The 20,649-nt window shown below is 50.1% G+C and overlaps 1 long non-coding RNA gene across 3 annotated transcripts in view; it reads right to left on the bottom strand.

Annotated features, from left to right (window-relative positions):
• Nucleotides 1-20,649, bottom strand: part of LOC145722110 (uncharacterized) — a 115,637-nt gene that overhangs the window by 52,210 nt on the left and 42,778 nt on the right. For all 3 annotated transcript variants that reach the window (XR_014146134.1, XR_014146136.1, XR_014146135.1), the window contains exon 3: nt 13,775-13,876. This is a non-coding gene — a long non-coding RNA (uncharacterized LOC145722110). The remainder of the gene's footprint in view (nt 1-13,774; nt 13,877-20,649) is intronic.

Below are 20,649 nucleotides of genomic sequence, written 5' to 3'. Positions count from 1 at the left end.
GGGGTCTCTGCGCAGGTTACATTTCCCAACTATATCACCACTGCTCTGTACCAGCCGCACACCTACGAACAGATTTCAGAGTAAGTACCAAATCACTCCGTGTGAGAAGGTCCCTAACGGACAAAGGCAAAGAGAGGGATGGAAGGTCCCAGAAAGCCAAGTTCAATGGATAAGACCCTAAAACCGGTAGGGGCGCCTGGGTGGCTCAGTTGGTTAAGCGACTGCCTTCGGCTCAGGTCATGATCCTGGAGTCCCTGGATCGAGTCCCGCATCAGGCTCCCTGCTCAGCGAGGAGCCTGCTTCTCCTTCTAACCCTCCCCCCTCTCATGTACTCTCTCTCTCATTCTCGCTCTCTCAAATAAATAAATAAATCTTTAAAAAAAAAAAAAAAAAGACCCTAAAACCGGTAACCAGCATCCACCAGTCCCATGTCCCAACTCTCAGGACATAGTCTTGTCTGGGCCCAACGGTCACTAACCAGGTGGGGGGAGCAGGGGTCTTTGCATCCCCCTGGAAATTAAAAGTCAGACTTGTCAGGTCCTCATGGAGTCTTTTCCTGGAAGCCCTTTGAACAGCATGCCCAGAGGTGAACCAGAATAGAGAAAGGAGGTGGGGGGTCACTTCTTTCCTCCCCCTTGTAAATACTTGTGACTTTGTTCTTTGTTCCCATTGTAAAAACAAAAACCCCACACTACGGTTATCACAACAACAAATCCGGGAATAAGTAAGAACATTTGAATATTCCTTAATTACACAGCACCACTACTAATTAACTTTTCATCACTACAGTTCATATTTCCTGCTCATTTTTTTTTTTTTCTGAGAGTAGGTTAAAGAGGAAGAAAAGACACTGAACTCAGACTTGAATCTGCTCTATGAGGGGGAAAAAAAAAGCCCAGAATTATGAAAAGTGGAAAAGCAAACACAAATGCAAAATAAAATATAGTAATGATGATAAAATTTCCTGTGTGATTGAAGACTGAAGCCTCAGGAATCCAACAGTGACTGATCAATACTGCTTACTTCCCAACTCAAAAGCAGGGACAACAGAGCCACACGCCCAAACCCATAAATAAGCCAAAGAGCCAAGAAAAAAAGTTATTAGCCACCAGATTAAGCCATTAGATTAAGGCATGTGGCTGTTTACAGAGCTCGATGTGGAGAGACACCTCTTCTCCGTCAAGTTATCAGAGTTCTGCCTGACAAATCCTCTCATCTGAGACAATCATATACATTAAGGTTTAAAAAAAGAAAAGAAGCTAACCCAGGTAAGAAATACAAAAGTCTATGTAGCATGAAGTATCTCCAAGAGACTTGTTTGGTGAAATTAACTAGTGGTTTAATAGGGGGTATAGCCTGATACACAAGACTGCCCCAATTTCGTCAGAGAAATTAACATTTCAATCCTGTTTTTATCTAGAAGTCATTAAACTGTGCAACATGAATTATAGGAACTACAGCAGCGAATTAACTCTATTCATCAACTAAGTCCAAACACTTTAGAGTGCATCTGTAATGAAAAAATAGCTCTACATTTCTGCCTCTTCTCATTAAAGTAAACCAGTTTTCTCTCTCTCAGTATATAAAACTGTCTTCTCTTCATATAATTTATATTACCATAAGCCGGCTCACATTCTAAACTATTACACGCCTCCAATTAATTTTTGCAGCTTTTGCCTGAAAATTTAATGAGATAGTAGTGGGTGAACCTGCTGACTCTAGATTATGTGTGCTCCCAATATTAATGTTGGCATAATAAAATAATCTGATCCATACTTGATGAGAGCGTCCCCCATTGCCCCCGTGGTAAAGGTAACGTGTAAACCAGGGCTACCCGTTTTCCTCTTTTAAATCCAATTACAAAATTTACTAGTCTCAAATTAAAACGCCCCCCACTCATCAACCTGGGGGAAAGGAGAAGGCAGCAGTGCCGTGTGATTATCCCCCAGCTCCACTTCTATAAACATTTCAGCCAGTGGTGAAGACGGATGGCTGTTTGTCCAAGACCTCGGCTCTCGACCACGGAGGCTAAAACGAGGCTGCACTTGTCAAAGCCAATCCCGAAGAGGCAGCGAGGGCGAGCGCCCAGATGAGGAATCCCTCACTCAGTCCAGCTGCAGGCACCCCTGGGGCCGACGTGCCACAAGTGGGGTCCACACCCCACGTGTGCCCGTGTGCAGACATATGTGCCCCCGAGTGTTCAAGTTCAGCCAGAGACGGAAGAGGTCTCAGCCATCGTCACTGGACTGACCGGAAGCAGGAGGTGTTCAGCCCTGGGAACCGGCCAGCGAAGCTTGGGCAGATCACCCCAAAAGCCAAGGTTGATCCTTACCTACGCTGGAAGGACGTTTCCAGACGCCATCACTGGTGGCTGAGAATTAGCCGTGGCAGGAGAATACACAGCACTGAGCCGAGTGCCTGGGTAGGGGTGGCCCTTAACACATCATTCAGTTGGAATCTTTGTGTTTAACAGCTCGTAGGAAAGCCGGGGAGTGAGTGGGGCTGGAAGAGCCCCCCGTTCAGGTTCTCCCCGGACGTGGCCCACACCCCAGCTGCATCTTCCCACTGGCGGTGAGACAGCTGGGGGTCTGCTTCTGCTGAACAGAGACACAGACAGACTCTGAGGTCTGAGCCGCCCTGCTGGCGCCGGTCCAGCCTGGAGGCCTAGCTACTGCCACGTGCAACGGACTTGTCCTTGTCTGGAGCCAACCCTGCAGGTGGGCTTAAGGAGCACCGAACCCCCCCCCCCCACACGAAACTCAACAAGCTCACCTGACTGTGAGCACTTAGCCCAGTGGGAGGCCCGTCTTAGAGATGGTTTGTTTGTACACAAACCTGGGGGTATATAGAGATTATAGAACAGCTATCAAATCAACAGCTGATCAGGAACACCCGATATTAAACCTTTTTATACCCAATGTCTGAGCTGTCGGGAGTGGGGGAGGGTTGCAGAACATGCTAGGTGTGCAGATCAATCCCGGACCTGGGTTCAAATCCCACATCTGCTCCTCCAAGTCCCAAGAGAAGTCAATTAACCTCCATTATCCATTAAAATCCTAAGAATAAATAAAGGATAGCTCCCCCTGCAACCCTCACAGGACCAGCCACATACACGGGACCAGATAAGGCCATGCGCTTGGGAGTGATGGGCATACATAGAACACTCAGCACATCAGGCTTCCTTCTCACTTGTCATTACTGCTGGGCCTCCCTGACGCTCCAAATAAAGTCACTTTCAACTCTGCTTTCCATAGCAAGGGAAAACAGCGACATAAGCCCCAAGCCCTGACACTTGGGCTCACTGAAGAAACCTGCCTCCCCCAACTCAACCAGAAGCATCTCCTCCTCCTCCTCCTCCTCCGGGCAGCACGGAAAGGTGCAGCTTCTCACTCTCCATTTGGGAAAGCTGGGACTTCCCGAATCCCCAAACTACCAACAAGTTTTTATTTAAAAAAAAAAAAGGGGGGGGGCTCTTGAGTTACCAAAACCGGAGGGGAAGCAAAACCAGGGAAGGGAGCATCACCTAGGAGGGCAGAGGGTTCTGAGGACTTCCAGGGCCCAAGGTAACTTGCTCTGAACCCATCACTCCAGCCAGTCTGGTCTAGGCTGGACGTGGGTTACGGGGGCCTAAGACTGGGACCAGCCATCCTGGATTCTTCCCAGAACCAATCCCAGCACACTCTGGCCAGGAATCAAAACAGGATTCCTCAGGGGCTCAGGCCTAGTTCCAAGGAACCTGGAAAAGCACCCCCCCCCGCCAAATTCCACACCGCCAAGGCCCTGGGGAAGACACAGTATGTCTCAGCAAGGTCACACACAGACCGTGAAACCCTTCTCCTATGTTGAGGAACGGAAGCTATTAACTGTGTCACTGGCAAGCACAGATGTTGTCTATATCTAAAAATTCCCAAATAGATCAATTAGCATATTATAAAGAATTTACTTTCATTTTCCCTTGGCAGATCATAAAAGCCCAAACACAACACTCAGTTTGAAACTGACAAGTGCATATAGCAGAAGATCCTCTATTAAATGCAGACAACAGGAAAAGTAAATGGTATTTATAATGATTAGCCACCTAATTAATTCTAAGAGTAGAATGTCAAAAGCTATAAATCCATTTCTTTGGTAACTGAAGCTCGACATCAAACAAGTCACTTCTGTGATGAGAAAGGCAGCCCTAACATCTTCCCGACATTTGCATCCAGCAATAGGGCTGTCTTGCGGGTTTTCCAGGGAAGGTACTCGGAATCTATGTGGAAAAGCAACAGAAATAAATACACTTGCGTGCACGCACACACACACACAAATAGCAGCAATAGATTCTGAAATGAAAACAGCTTCAATGCTACCAACGTGGCTAAGTATTAACAGACTCCTAGGACAGGTGTTCCTCCCCTTCTGTGGTAATTAGCTCAGTTTAGAGGGAGAACTTCCCAGGCTCCTGACCCTGTAAAGAAATCTGGGGGCCTTTGTGTTTCTTCAACTTGGCCAGGGAGGCCTTAGGTGAGAATTCTCAGACAGACCAAAGTGTAACAACATGGTCATCCTCTGAAACTTTGTGCCTCTTCCTTACTCCTGCCTTCAGGAACTACCTTCTGGGGGGAGGAGTGGGGGAGGGAGAAATGCACAGGCAGAGTAAGAGCAAGAATAACACGGAACCAAAATTGGTAATAGATGCAGAGTTGTCCTTCTTCCCATACTTCCTGAATTTTCTTCCTAGATTGCAAATCAAAATCTGCATTTAAATAGAATAGTTTTAATGTAGAAAAGAGGAAGCCCTAGGGTACAGAGGTACTGCGTTCAATATCTACGGGCACAACACTGCATTTCAAATGAGATGCAGCATTTTGAAATTTACTGAATATATTACATATTCCAAATTGTCTTGTTATTACCACTATTTTTACTCAATTCTCCTATCCTAATAGGTGTGTTTCTTTTATGACCAGGACTGTTAATAAAAGTAATGCGGTATTACATCATGCTATCAATTGAATCTTGAGAAAAGATTACAACAATCCAAGGATCTCATACGCCCCTGGCTCTGATAATTCCAGCCATTATTCAGTGTGAAATTCAAACAGTCTGAATTCATTAACATTGGATGCTACAAATCTGCATTTTCAGACTTTGCCATAAAACGCAGGAGTCCAAACCTGGTGACCTGAATCGATTAAACAGCCTTTTGCGCAAAGTGGCCCCACTCACAGCCCTCTCCCCGAACAGTTCTGGGTGCTGGCCCTCTCCACGGCTGACCCACCACTGCTGGCCTCACACTTCATGTTCGGTCATGCAGGCAAATCGCAGAGACTCGGGCCACTGAGAGAAGAGGGACGACCCCGCTCCCAGTGAAAGACCACATTGCTAAATGGGTCTTCAGGTTGCTGATCACATCGGGGCACAGAACCTTGACTCCAACACCTCCCCTCCCTTACTCGGCTCAGATCGGCTCACCCTCACAAAAATAAGAACTCAAATCCAATGTGCATATATGAGAAAGACTTCGGGGAACCCCACACCCTTTGTTCCTTGATGAAGAAAGGTCACCGCGAGGTTGACGGAGGGGGGGGGTGTAGGGGGAGGTATGCCTCACTTCCAAAGTCCCAGGAGGAAACCACGACAGAACTGTCGTGAGCAAGAAGTCTAGCGTTCTAGCCACGTTTCATCTAAACGTTCACGTAACCTTGACCGCAGGTGTGCTCTCTCTGGCCGTGGGCAGGTCACTAGGGCTGCCCCCCAAGCCGACGGCATGGCTAGCTCTTTACTGAAGCTGCTAATGATGGAGAGGATAGCAGCAGTCATCCCTCAGAAGCCCCTACCATGGGCCAGGTACCTGGCTAAGCCCTCCTCAATGAATTTCACTGGACACCCCAACTCTGAGAGTAAGCACTATTCACCCCCATTCGACAGAGGGGGAGCCTGAGGCACTAAGCACAGGAAGCTCCTACCTGCCCAAGGTCAACGCCATCAGGGGTGGCCCAGGTTGCCCTGCAGCCATTTCCTGGCCCCGCCCTCAGGACTCTTCCCCCCACCCATCACCAGGGCCTTGGCCAAGTCTTTGCCTCTGCAACTGGACTCTTTCTTTACCTTTCCCGTGCAAACAAGCGGAAGATGTGCCAAAGCCATGGGGCTGCTGGAGGGAGCGGCTGCTAGGATGCAATTCCATGCTAAAGAGCTGGGTTGCTTCCCAGCCAAGGCGAACGCTGCATCAATCTGCTCTGTTTAAACACACGGGCAGAAGGCTTTCTGGACTTAAACAGGCCTCTGCGGTGCTGCCACTTAAGCCCGTGGGAGATCAGAGTACAAATCAATATGAATCCTCCTTCCTAGAGGAAGTTGCAACCCTACCTCGCGGTTTAGAGGTCATCTTCTGCTGTAATTAGGAAGTAGCAGGGAGTTTCGACTGAATTATGAAAAGCCAGGACTCTCAAAGTTAAGGTTTTCAACAATGTGGGGCCAGGGCTTGTCAGTTCCACATGCAGGAAATGCCGGCTTCCAAATCTCCAAAGGCAGGCAAAGCAGGCGGCCACCACGCTGGGCCCATGAAGGAATTTGATACGCAGGCCATCTGTCCTCCAGTCCTAAGGGGCCTGGGGCCACGAGGCTCTGGGAGCCAGTTGGGCCTTCTTGCGGTCCTCACAGTCCCTGCTCAGATGTGGTCATGGCAGCTGGATCCAGGAAGCCCCCATGCCCACGAGGCTACCACGAGCCACACTGAGTTCAAACTCCCCACCCCGCCTCCGAAAGCTCCGGAACACATATACCTCCCCCTAGGCAGGTAGTGTGTCATGCTGGTTTGCCTTCTGCCTGCACAAAGCACTCCCAAGCTAATGCAGAACCCACCCTGCCTTCCAGACAGATGCTGGGACGGGCTCTCCCGCATGGGCCCAGCCATTCCACCCCTCCCCGGCCCCACCACAGCCTGGGATCCACTCATCCAAGAAACATTCCTGTGGAATCTAGAACATGTGGACCATGTACAGAAAAATGAAGATGATGGGAGCCGTGGGCATGGCTTCTACCTCAGGAAGCTTGCGGTTATCACTCTGGAAGGTTCCACGTAATTAGAGCACTGCTCCTTAACCTTTATTATCCAATTTCACCTGATAGAATCTGAAGGTGTGGCATCATCAGGGACTAAACTCCCGGGGAGAATCTGAGCTAACAAGGACTAAAAGGGCTCACAGCCCATCCCGGGCTACCTTCTGTACTAAAGGAAGCCATGTGAGGACCCAGCAAAGCCAGTCCCAGTAGATGATCATATTAAGAGATGCAGAGGAGGCCAAGAGGCCAAGGGCAGCTTGATGGAGTCTAGACCTCCTGGTCCTGAGTTCCCGAAGTGTGGTAGCAGCCATGAGTTTTCAGTCCGCAGAGGCTGCCCCAACTGGCGGAACCCGAGGGGCATGCCAGTGAACCTGACCCGCCACGCCCTCGTCCCAAGCTGCCCTGGGAAGAGGGAGCAAAAGCACCAGCCAGCCATCTGAACGGCCTCACCCCGCGCCCGATGGAAACTGATAGCCCTGCTCCAGCTGAATTTTTCAAGGAGTTGCAGGTTACACCCTGTCCAGGCCAACCAAGGTTTCCTTTGAGTTAAACAATGTATAGCTGAACCGGAAGAGGGAAGGCGACCACAGAAAAGGGGTTGGGTTACAGGCACAGGAACCAGATCGCTTTACCACCAAGACTCGTTTTCTGCAAATCTCCCCTATGAAAAGGCGGCACCACACAGTCCGCCAAATCAAGGCCCACCCCAAACAGATCCCGTTAGGAGCTGGCGCGGGGACACCCGATCCTGTCTGCCTGAAGAAAGATCAGGATTGGGGGATTGGGGTCCTCTGTGGGAGCCACTGTTCTCAGTGTGCATTTACGAAGAAATGGAAATCAAGCATCAGGCTCAGATGCTCAGAACTGCTCCTCACGCACGGTGCGTGTTTTTACCCCTGCACGCTAACTTTTTCCTCCCAATGTTCTATCTTTTTGCCATATGTAATTAAGTTTAACAGCCATCTCCAAATTACCCCACAGGCTGGTGCCGGTTCTTTTCAACAGTGCGCTGCTGAGAAATTGATTTGTTGGCTCCCCGTGCCTAAAGAACCCACATAATGAAATATGTATAAATGTCACTGGTCGGCTGCTTCTGAGGATAAAGTCCAGGAAGCGCTTTCACCCCCTGCACAGGAGTCCACTCGTGGCGCATATCCTCAGGTAGTACTCACGTGCCCCCACGCAAAAACCAAGGAATTATACTGCATCTTCTTTTAAAACCTCCTATTTAACCTTAACCGGTACAAGTCTAGGGGAAATTATCTTAATTGCTACGTGGAAAGAATGAATTGCAAATGCACTCGGTTAACCAAGAAGACTATTTTTAACAGCATGGGGCCAGGTGGGAGTGGCCGAGTTTGCCAAAATTAAAGGAATCAATCGATCGATCGATGGATGGATCAATCGAGCAAATGTGTTCTGAACAAATTGAACCTGGGGAGGCGGCGTGTGTCCCTCCATGAAAACCTCGACGCGGGCACAACAGGAATTACTTACAACCCAGACCAGGTTCAAAAGTTACTGGTCTAACGCATCCTAGAAGGCGCAGTTAACAGTGGCAACACACAAGCCCTGTGCAAAAATGCAGGAGAAAAACCACCTTTTCCTCTCCTGTTAATCACCCTCGGAACGCCTGATTAGAGGTCCCAATGTTTTCCTATGAGAAAGTTCACTTCCTCACCCACTCACACATCAACATACATAATCCTTATTATGCAATTTACTGTAAACAAAGTATCATTTCCTTCCACCAGCAGAGTCCTAACCCTGCAGGCCATCACCTCCCTCCGCTCCTCCCTTTGCCCGCTAACACTTACCATGCCTCAAGCCTCGGGGAAAGGACAAGAATCTGTCCACTGACAATTGCCTCCGGTTGTCCCAGAACGTGGGCTGCTGTTCCGCAGTCCGCTGGGGGGACCAGGGGTAGGAGAGCCTCCGTCTGGGGCTTGTCTGGGCATCCATCACGGCCGGCCTCCCAGGCGCTTTCTCTGGGCTCCATGGCCACACCCTCGGGGGCGAGTAGCTGCCCGAGGTCAGCCCCCACTTCACATGCACCAAGCATGAGGGGAGGGACAGACTCACTGCACACCTGAGAACAAGAGCATACCAGAGAGCCGTGGCCCCCAGGAGTCACCACTCAGTCCAGAGGGGTCCTGTGATGATGCCGGCATGGCCAGCCACCGTGTTGTAGTGTTTCCGCAGGGGGAGCCAGAGTTTGGGCGACACGGTCAGTGTCTCCAGCTCTATTGTCTCACAGGTCCGGCGTGCCAGCAAAGAGATGCTCGCTTTTCTCGGAAAGGGAGGTGGGCCACACATCCCCGTTTCCCAGCATGACAGTGTCGCGACTCCTGTCCCAGCAGGGCAGAGGGATGCAGGGAGCCATCTCTCCCCAGCCGGGCCCTCCAACTGCAGTGCAACTCGGCAGAGACCCACCGTGGCCAGGAACCCCAGGAAGAACCGACAGGCTTGCTTATTCTGGACACACGGATGACAGAGTGAAAATTAAGACCCTCTGGTTCTGCGTGTCCTTGGCTGGGTAACGGCTGTGATTAGAACCAGCAGTCTTGAGGAGTGGGAGGTGGGCAAGAGGATCAACAGCAGAAAACAAACCCAACAGGACGAGTCGGGAGGCTGGACCCGTGTGGTGTGGACAAGGAGGAACTCTTGAGAAACAGAAACAAGGGGGCTTGGCTGGATGATCTCTGCGCTTCTACGCAGAAGCCGCAGTAGGATTTTGAGATTCTCGGGAGGAAGGAACACGGGCTGAATCAACACCTCCCAGAGAACAGCTCCCATGTGAGCTTGGATCCGCGGCTCAGGAAATAAAATCCTAACAAGACCCAAGCACCCAGAGCCCAGCTGGGGCCCTCCTCCCCTCTCCGCAGAGCCGACTGAAGCCCCACCAGCATCCTCCACCCCCCATCTCAGCCTCCTAGCTGTTTCTCATCCAGAGAGTTCCCCTACAGATAGAAGGCCCTCTGGTTTGCTGTTTCTGATGTTGGCAGTCTTGCCTCGCCGAAAAACTGGAGCAGGTCCCACGTCCCTCGTGCAGGCCAAGAGCACAGGAGGACCCTGGAGGCCACGGTGCCAGGACCAACACACCCACCCCACGGTGTAAGCTATTGGTTTCTAGAATACTTCCCTTCTGTTTTTTTGGGAAAGAAATCAGTCTTGGCAGAAACAGGGCAGAGGCCCCAACGACCAGGCAGAGGGCTTCACGGAACCCTGCTGGCCCACTCAAGCCACACTGCAGATGGCCGGCTCAGCCTGGTGCCCATGGCAGGCCCGGGTGAGGATCTCCCCAGCCACCAGGCACAGCCCCATCGGTGCCCTGGGGTCCCCCGCTTGCCACTATTCCTGGGGGGCTTGTGAAGCAGACTGAGCTTGCACGTCATTATTACGATCTGTCAGAATAACACGGTGCGCAAACTTCTCTGGGTGCAAGCAGCTGGATTCGCTGCCACGTCCTTGCCAAACGACAGCCACCGCTACCCTGCCATCATTTTACGGAATAAAGGCTGAGAGCTCTGATTTGCATTTCCACGTATTTGTAGACATTTAACAAGAAAGCACCTCTTCCTCCCTACCACTTCTGCTGCGATCACAAGGTAACTGGGGGCTGCTGCAAGTGTTAATGCTCAGTAACCAAACAGTTCCAGAACAACAACAACCCATCTGAACTGATGGAGAACGAGTTCTGGTTCCAAGAGAAATCAGCAAACCAGAGGGCATTTGGGGTTTTCATTTTAACAAGTAACAACATACAGAACGAAGAGCAAAACTACAAAAAAACGCCAAGATGTAAACTTCGTATGTCATGATTCATTCATGATGACAAAACGAGCCTCTCTGCAGGAAGAAAACTGAAATGTTTCATGTGAAATTTATTTTTAAAAGGCTATAAACCAAAATAATGAAGTCTAGAATACCAGGCACACAACGCTCTTAAATGAGGACGTCCTCAAAAATACGAAGGTCAGAAAGGCCGTATCAACAGTTCTGGAGCCTCAGAGGTTTGCCATTCTGAGGCTGTGGCTTTTCGTGAGTTTTGTGCAAAACATCTACTTCCTTCTCCTCTGCCCGCATTAAACACGATTTGTCTAGACCAGAGACCTCAGCAGGTGAGTTACTGGGTTGAAATCAACACGTGGTCCTTCCTCAGGCTGGGATGCCAGATACCCCTTATGCTGCTGTATAGGGACCACAGGCGGGGCTGACTGGGCGGCTGCCAAAAACGGGGTACAACCTACTGGGCACAGTGACGAGCCACAGACAAGAGCTCCAAGAGCCAACACATGCCTCTAGGGACGTGCGGGGAAACTCCATCCCCCTGTACTTGTGAGGGTGGTGAGGGCAAAGGTAAACTCCCAGCAGGATGCTGGGCACGGGGCGGGGTGGGGGGGGGTGCGGCACGGGGCCAACAGGGTTTGGTTGTAGACGTGCATCCCCCCAGCACAATGGCCACGCTCCAACTATGGTCGACCCCAGCGTGGTCCCAAACGCCTTGAGCACCTCCAAGGTGCTATCAAAAACTGTTCCCCCAAATTATGCCCCAAACACAGAAGTGGGAACGAGCGTATCAGGCCAATGTCTGAGCACGCTCGGTTCTCAGGAAAAATCGGTTATCAGGAGCCATGCTGCAACCGCATTCTGATACAGATGCACTTTATGCAACGTGAATGCTCTTCTCACTGAGATCAAAACCACCAATAAACAGGAGCCTGCGGTGGTTCAATTATCAGGTTGAGTCAAATGAAAATGCTGTTACTCAACCATTTTTGATATAGATTTAAAAAAAAAAAAAAAGCCCATTTCATCTTTTACTATGAATTCCCACATTCCTATCTTAGAGGAAATAGTTTTCCAACCCTGTGGTGTCTATAAAACGTACCAAGTGTTACTTTCCAGTTTTGGGTATCCAACGGAGCTGTTCCCCTGGCCAGCAGGTGAGCCTCAAGTACCTTTCAGTGAAGGACTTGACACGAGGCACCACCAGCGTTTGGACACGGAACTGGACGCCTGTGGGAGGGAGTCCACTGGATTTCCATCACCATTGCCACGAGCCCCTGGAACCATCTTTGGCCCCAGCACCCAATGCTGAAACCAACACCCCACCAACCCCAGGCCCACAGAGATTCTGTAACATCATCTCTCTGCCTGAGAATCCTGGATTAGACTCCAGCACAGAGTCTTCAAGAAAAGTTCCTTTTAGAAGAATGGGTGAAAGACAAGAATTAATGTTGGCTTTGAAAGGCAAAACTGAAGGTCTATGACTGAGAGTGGCCATCATGACTTACGAATAAATACACCCCTTTCCCCCAAAGAATGGTCAATATTCCTAGCCTCTCGCCCTCCCCAATGCTCAGATTCTTAGAATTGTTCCAAGAACATGGAGTGTCCTCTGGTAAGTAATCCTCTCAACTACACACTCTGCTGTGGCCTTTGGTCGGGCAAGCCCTCTCGGGTCATCCCGGGAGAGGCTTCTGGACTACCACACCAAATTTAATCTTAAAACAGGCAGGGGATCTTGGGGACCGTCGTAGCCCAACTACTGAATTCACATGTAAGAAGACCTCCAAATGCCTGGAAGAGGCCCAGGTCCCAGGTAGTTTTCGGTCAGGATCTCCAACTGACCCTACCCTATGGGGAGGGAGGGGGACACACAGTGAGACACTTCCCTGGGCCACAAACCTCTCTGCTAGCTAGGTTCAGGCCGTGGTTGTGCTCAGCCTCCCGCCCACTGGTGCTCACAGAGGAATACTGCACTGCAGGTCTCTAATGGAGCCCAGCTCCGAGGAAGGTGGGCCCAAGCCCGCAGGGGTGCACCTGCCCACTCTCCGAACCAGAGGCTAGATGCTATCCAACACTTCGGGCAACACTCCCAGGGGTTTGACAGAAAGGAAACCGAAAAAATTTGCTCTCACACTCTTTGTCTTGCTTTTAAATGACGCTGTTAGCTCAAGGAGAAAACATTTTTTTCCAGCAGGTTAAACATCAATCACTTCTGAGAAGTTCCAGGATGCAGGTTTTGTGAAGAATGGCAAGCGGTGTGTTGCGACTAGACTCTGGACCTCCAAACCTTGCTCTGGGTAAAGGATTGAACTACATCGACCGAGGATTTTCTCAGCCACACTGTGAAGGAGTGCAGGCAAAATTGAATGCTCTCCTCCGCGCACACCCACATCCCCAGTCAACTCCACCAGAAAAGAAATCATTTCATGCTCAAGACATCCTAGAGGTTGGTAGCTCTAAAAAATCTAAGCTCGTTAGAGATGTGCCTCCATCAGCAAGCTGCTGTCTTTCTAAAGACATCCATCCACCTTTTCACTCGAGCGTCTTTGGGGTGGCATGAGACTATTTCCCTAATTCATTTTTATTCTTTGTAATTAATACGTCGAGAAGTCCTAACACGACTTCCATTCTGCCTTGAGTCTCCTAGTAGTATAATTTCCGTTGACTTATCTCTGTGGCAGCAGTGAGAGCAGAAACAATCACTTTACACTGAACTATACTGCTTCAGAGTTAATTACATGTATTTTGCTTTTGATAAATGAAAATACCAGATGCAATTAATTGAAAGACAATCAATAGAATCCTGCTACTAGACATCCCAATGAAACATCCAGAGCCTGCTGGCAATCCATAGTCATCAACTAATTGAAAACGCATTCCAGAGGTGTTTTAAAAAACCTGAGCTTTTACCTGGAGATATTTTATAGTAACTCACCAATATAAATCTGTCCAGAAACTATAGCTCACACGATGGGCTGTCCGTCTTTTTAAGGGAATCCAGCTTCATTGGTTCAAAACCATTTAAGGCGATGAGAGTCTGAAAGTACAATGAATTGGGTCAGAGGAGCTGAAGCAGTGATTTTTTTTTTCTCTGTTGTTTACATCTAGCCATTCCTTAATTGCATTTTTCCAATGCCTTCGATTCTAAGCTACCAGAGGTTATTAAATGGTTTCATTAAAAATACTATTTGTCTTGCTTCAGTCACACACCAGATCAAATTAAACAGTAGAGCACCAGAACAAATGAACCCTTTCCATCTCTTCTGACACAAAGCCAAGTGTGCAAGACCAGAAGGTGATACTGTGTCATCACCGTGAAAATGTCATTTACATCTCTTTACACATCTCCGAGTAGCGAGCAAAGGGACAAGACAATCAATACCTTCAAGCAAAAAGTATTACCAACTGTTGGAGAAATATGGAAGTATAAAGTGCAATTCATAAGCCCACGGTTTGCAAGTGCTGTCAGCATAAATGCTGACAACTGTTAATCCGCTGCAACTCTGATTAACGGTTGCAGTTGTCCATTAATAGAAGGCATTTTAACTTACTACGGAAATTGATTACTCAGTTAAGAATTCAATCCTAATGTTCAATAAAATGGCACTTTCTCGGCAAGTGCAATATGAAATGAGGTGATGCATTACACAGCACTCACATTTACTTTACTATACAAGGGATGAAGAGGAAATCTACTTTGGTGTCATCACCTACTTGAACCACTTCCTATTCACAGAGTCGTCGGAGGGGCGGTCAGGGAAGGTAGCCCTGGGGCAGGCAGGACAGGCAAGCACGCAGGCGAGCGTGTCCGAGTGCCTTTTCGGGGACTTTCCCATGACGAACAGACAGGACTGCACCCACTGCAGTTTTCACGCAACCACACTGTCCATGTTTCAAGGTAGTATTTCTCAAGGCCCGTGAGAAAGGAGAGGTATGCGCGTCCCGGAAATGAACTGCTGCAGCCAGCCCTGACCATTCCCAGGCCCATCTTAGAATCAATCAGGATTCGGATGGTTGGTTAATATTTTTAAAAGGGTATGAAATTACGGAAACCAGCTTCCTAGCTTCGCTCTACTTTTCAAACCATTCGAATCTTAGGGAGCTAGAGTTTCCTAATATACTTTTCCCTCCTTTAATTTTTTTTTAAAGTAGGCTCCACTCCCAGTGTGGAGTCCAAACGAGGGGCCTGAATTCACGACCCTGAGATTAAGACCTGAGCCGAGAGCAAGAGTCTGACACTCAACCGACTGAAACACCCAGGTGCCCCACTTTCTCCTCCTTTAAAACAATGGGGTCATCTCTTGGGATCCAATCCTGTGGCATAACCTGCCCAATTACACAGCAAGTCGGAGAAAGGAACCCCTGGACCTCCCAGGTCCATGCACTGCCCATTGAAAAGAAAGCCGTATTTGTGTTTTCTATTCAGTGTAATGAAGCAGTGCATCCGGGTGCTCCGACATCAGCCAGCTCCCACACCACAGCGAGATCCGAGTCAAGGGCAGGCATGGTTCTGAAGAACTACTTAGAAGAAGGGGGACCTCTATAGTCAGGGTTATCATACCAAAGGTCAAAAAGTAATTCCACTCCCACACCACCTTATGCCCCCAACTTTCCAACTTAAGGAGGGGTGGGAGGGAGGGGACGGAGCCACGTCAGCCTTAATTTATTAAGTGCTGGGGACGGAAGAGCAGGCATAGTCTCTCAGCGGTGCTGAGCATCTAACGACACAATTACGTTTCATGTTTAGTAACTAAGCATTTACTCTATCTAGGAACCATCCTGAAATTTTCAGGAGGCAAGAGCTTGCCTAGCAAACTCCTGTTCACCCTTCAAAACCCATCTCATTGAGATCACCTTCCTGCTCCAGCTGCCAGGCTGTTCCATACCCTGACCACCTCCAAGTCTCTTCAGTGTTAAATGTCTTGATCGCATTCATCTCTAGATTTCTCCAGGTGTGGAACACAGTCAAAAATCAAATATTTAACTACCTGCATAATGTAATCTATCTCCTTAGTCTAGCACTGCTCGTCCTAGTGGGTCACAAGCTTCCTTTTTCTTTGTTTCCAGTGCTTTGCACAACAGACACTTGAATGTTTACAGATACATATACATGTAAACGATGCATTTCCAAAAACATAAGGAAATTAATGTACATCTGACCCTCAGATGACACGAATGTGAAGTGTGCGGGTCCACTGATATGTGGATTTTTTTTTTCTGATGGAGTACAGTCCTGTAAACGTATTTTCTCTGATGATTTTCTTTATTTCTTTTTTTCTAGCTTGCTTTACTTTGAGAATATGGTCTATAATACAAATAACACACAAAACGTGTCATTCGACTGTTTATATAGATTGTGATTAAGGGCTTCTAGTCAATCATTGGTTACCGGTAGTTAAGTTTTGGGGGAGTCCAAAGTTCTACGTGATTTCTGACCGCACAGAGGGGTTGGCACCCCTAACCCTCATGTTGTTCAAGGGTTGACTGTATAACAGGAAGAGGTCCCTTTTGGAAAGGAGGGAGGGAAGGAAAAGTTATTGGGGAAGTGAAATTGAGCAGGGTGTGTAAAGTTACTTCTTGTATTTAAACAAAGCTTAAAGAGAAATACACTAACACGTTCATACTGGTGGGTACAGTCTTACTTTGAGATAATGCTTCATAGCTAAACTAATTCAACGGGGAACAGACAACTCGGCCATTTAGAAGGCTTCACAGAGGAGGTGCCAAATTCAAGAGAGTCTGCAGACTGCCCAAGCCAACAGGGACGGCTTATGTAGCCGATGAAGAACACCGAAAAGGCTTGGAAGACTGCCGGAATCTTGATAGCCAGTGTCCACTGCTACTTGAAGGTGGTAAGAAGAAGTACTTTTAAAAACTGGAGCGGGAGAAAGCCTACAAATCCACAAGCCCTTGTTTCCAAAGACACCTGAGAGCGGCACCCCGTGCGGGAGGGCTGCGCACACCCGCCAGGATTTACAAACTTCCAGGAGCGTGCAACGAGACACGGATATGACCTCGCTGATTACAGTCACCACGGCTCCTACAAAGGCAGCCTCAGGAGCCCGAGCGGGCTGTCCCCCCGAGTGTCCCGGCCACAGCGGGCGAATGCCAGGCAGCTCCCGTGTCTGGCCGGGGAGAGAGGCTCCGGTTTTTGGCCCGTACCATCAACCTGGGTGAAGCCATTAAAGAGCACTAGGCAAATGTGTTCCGCCCATATTGTGGGGTAACGAGAGGCGTGCACGGGGGCCTCAGCCCACGCCCGAGGAATGCAGCCCCCAGACGCTGAAGGAGTCTCAGCCAGGCCGTGCCCTGGGGCTTTCTACACATAGGAAACAGACAATTCAGGACATGTTGCCTAGAAGGATCTTCTCCTCCTGGATTTCTAGTTCCTTCCCACATGTACTCGGGCAGATGAAAGTTACTGTTAGGTATATAGTAAGACTACTTTTCCGAAATGTTATGAGAGGAGCACCTGGCAAGTCTGCAAAGGACGGGAGCAAGGTCAGGCCTACAGAGGTCAGGCGGGGGCCGAAGCGCTCTGTCCTGGCTCATTCTGGGAGGACCCGTCCTGCCTGGACTTCAACTGTCTTTCCCAACGGCTCCTGTGTCCTGCATGGCACCGAAGGCCCTCAGGCATCCAAACTGCAGTAAGGAGAGGATACACGGGCGGCTCCGCCTGGGCTCTCCCATCCTCCCAGCTGCGGCAGGCATCGTTTACGGACAAAATGCCCACTGACTTGCACTTGCTCTGGGTGAGTTCTTCTCGTGCTACTTCTTGCATCTCAGGCTTTGATGCATTGGCTCCTGTTACCACTTGGGGCTTGTCTGAACCCCACCTGGATTCTCTGCTCTGACTCACATTTGGGTCATCTAGGCTTTAAAATGCCCGTCCTACTGTCCTGCCATGAGTAATGAGAGCCGCTTTACCCGCTGGTCCTAAGTGGAGCTCCCCCTGCCCCTCCCCAGCCTCATCATCCCCAGGCTGGCCAGTGAGCTATGGTACAGCTCAGCTTGGGCGATTATTAGAGGGGAAAAGACCCTTGAGTGGCAGATGTGGGCAGAGCAGGCAGCCCAGGCTCCTGGAGAGCACCAGCCTCATCTGGAACCAGCTCACAGCGTCCACAGCCTCCTCTCGGATCCAGGGAACCCCATCGGCATTTACCACTTAAACAGAAAACCTGAGAGCAGCCCGTAAGATCATCCCTTAGGCAATCGTGAATTGAATTTACTGCAATAAAGGGCCACTGGGAAGGGACCAGGGGAAGAGCACAGAGCACCAGCAAGATACCACACAGGAGAATCCCAGGCTCCGTGGGTGAGGAGGACCAACCCACCCCCTAGGACTCTGCCCTGAGATGGAGACTGCACCTGCTTCACGGGGGATAGGGCCCTTCAAAGACAGAAGGAAGCCCAGCCCAGGGCCAGGGCACATCAACTACTCAGAAAATGCTAGTCATCATCGGATTCGGCACTTGGCTCCGGGACAAGGTCATCATTGTTAGCATCTTCTAAAAACCAAACCCACCTCTGCCCACGTCACGAGATAAACGGTTCCTATTTGGCACAAGAATGCAGCTGGGTCATTGAGACCAACATGCCCCCATCCCACCTGCCCCTCACCTCAGTGAGCCCTGTGGCAAGGCTGTGCTCAGAAACAAGAGACTGGGTGAAGAAGCATCCAGAACCCCAGCCTTCCCTCCTGTCAACGTTCCCTTGGCACAGATGCCGCCACCCAGGGCTCTCAGGAGGGCGCCCAACGTTACGAAACTGATGATGGAGCCCTGCTAACATGACAGGTTGCCACTCCGGGAACTGCCCACCTCTCCTCAGCTGCGAGCACCCCCCCCAACCCCGGTTCCTGCTGCCCGTCTGCGCCTCAGGACAAGGCGGCCCAGCCCACAAGATGGCCCATGGGGCCACTGAAAGAGGGGCCCACAGAAACAAAACGCAAGCCAAAGCTCCAGAGAAGGCTCACCCCACCTCTCAAGGGCCTTGGATGAGGTCCCGAGGGAGCCCACCGTGACCTGAAGGTCCGTGGGTCCACACCCAGGCAAGACCTATTTCAGTCTATTCTCCCTTCCTGCTGCAGACCTGGGCCCTTGTCACTGTTGGGGGGCATCAGTCTGAGAGGGCAGTGACCCTTAGTGATGGGACCGCAATAGGGATGTGCGGGCATGGAAAAGGGGTGCCAGGGGCTTTCCCTGATAACCACAGTGGGTCCTCTTAACCGTCTCAAGGTCAAAGGCGACAGACAGGGAAAAGCCTCAGGCAGACGTGGAACCCAGAAGGTCAGGGAAAAACCAATGCCCACCTCATAAAATGGACCTGCCTAGATCACAAGTCCTTCCAGCCAAGTGGACGGACACAAGCCCACAGAGGCCACATGCAACAGCACCCGGAGAGCGTTTCGCAGGATGCCACGAGCACCCTGGGCCCCTGTTCCAGAACGACGAGGGCAGGGCACTTGGTTCTCTGTGTCCACACCCGGTCCTCCTTACCAGCCCCTGCTTCATGCCCTGGCCACCTCGGCTGGTCTCTCACTGGGAGAGTGAGACCATCCACCACCAGTTGTGACCCTCACTCTTCAGGGTCCCTCTGAGGATGTGTGGGGCAAAGCAACCCACAAGACTACTGAGATGGCACCAGGGCTCCCCCAGGAGACTGGGCAGAGCCAGGCGATCTACACGCCTGGGGAGCTGCTGGGGAGCAAGGTCGGGGCAGGAAGGGCCAACACGGGGTGGGGGAGCTGGTGGCGCAGCCTTCTGCCTCCGAGCACGCTGGGCCACAGGTGGGATCTGCCCTGCAATCAGGATGCCAGGCCAACACCGAGCTACATAAGCCCCAGTGGCCCAGAACAGTGCCCCCACCCCTCAGCCGCCCAGACTTTAACTCACCCCAGAAAGGCCCCGCCCATGGGGCATGGAGCAGTACAGAATTCTGGTTTAGCTGTTACGTGGGAAAAAGCAAGCAAAGGGCAACGTCCACCAGAGAGCAAAATGTTCCCTGCACGTCAGACAGGACAGAGTGAACACGGTGTGATTGGAGATGCTCTCACCCCAGCGCAGCCAGGTTATCCCTCCCCAGGACTCAATTCCACTTACTATTGCCTCATAATAAATAAACCACATTAATTAGCTTTGAAACAATTAGCCTTTATTCAGGGGAAGAAAAAACAACAAACCCAACAACCCTGCAAGCTAATTCTTTCCAGGTCCTTATACAGCCCACGTTGGCAGAGACACTTAAGGTCAAATCAACACTTTGTTACAATCCCCCGATGTCCAAGAGCTTCAACTTCAGTAAGAAAAAAGCCCTCCAGGCAGAAACTTTACATACACAGTCTTTGTGGCGAATGTTTATGGAAATTTTGTAATATTAAATATGTTCAGCTGGTTTTAAGTTTTAAGAAAGTAAAGCGCCAACAGCCAAGATTTTAGAACTCTGGTCTTCAACTAGGACCGCCAGTGGAAAACTTAAGGGGTGTCTTGGAACTCTGCCATGTTTTTAAGGAAAACAAAATAGGATATTTTCTCAGTGTTGTCTCAGATGTAGTCAATTAATTTGTCCCCTTCTCTGCTCTGTTTTCAGCTTTTTACTTCTGTGCACTACAGAGCCCGCACATCTGAGACAGGCTAGGTGACCAGGACAGCAAAGCCTTGTAGCCCTCGCTAGGTGCTGCAGAAATGCTCCGTCCTGAGCCACTATTCCACTGAGGGAATAAACAAGGACACGAGGGTGCCAGGTTGCGGGGGGGGGGCGGGTAGGCGGCTTGGAGACAACTGTAAAAATGACCACGGAAAGCAAATCAAT

The sequence above is a fragment of the Leptonychotes weddellii genome, chromosome 6 (genome assembly GCF_054177405.1).
Source record: "Leptonychotes weddellii isolate Sample4059 chromosome 6, ASM5417740v2, whole genome shotgun sequence".
In the NCBI taxonomy this organism is placed as follows: domain Eukaryota; kingdom Metazoa; phylum Chordata; class Mammalia; order Carnivora; family Phocidae; genus Leptonychotes; species Leptonychotes weddellii.
The sequence above is the reverse complement of the archived record's forward strand: the minus strand, read 5'-3'. Positions and strand labels throughout refer to the sequence as shown.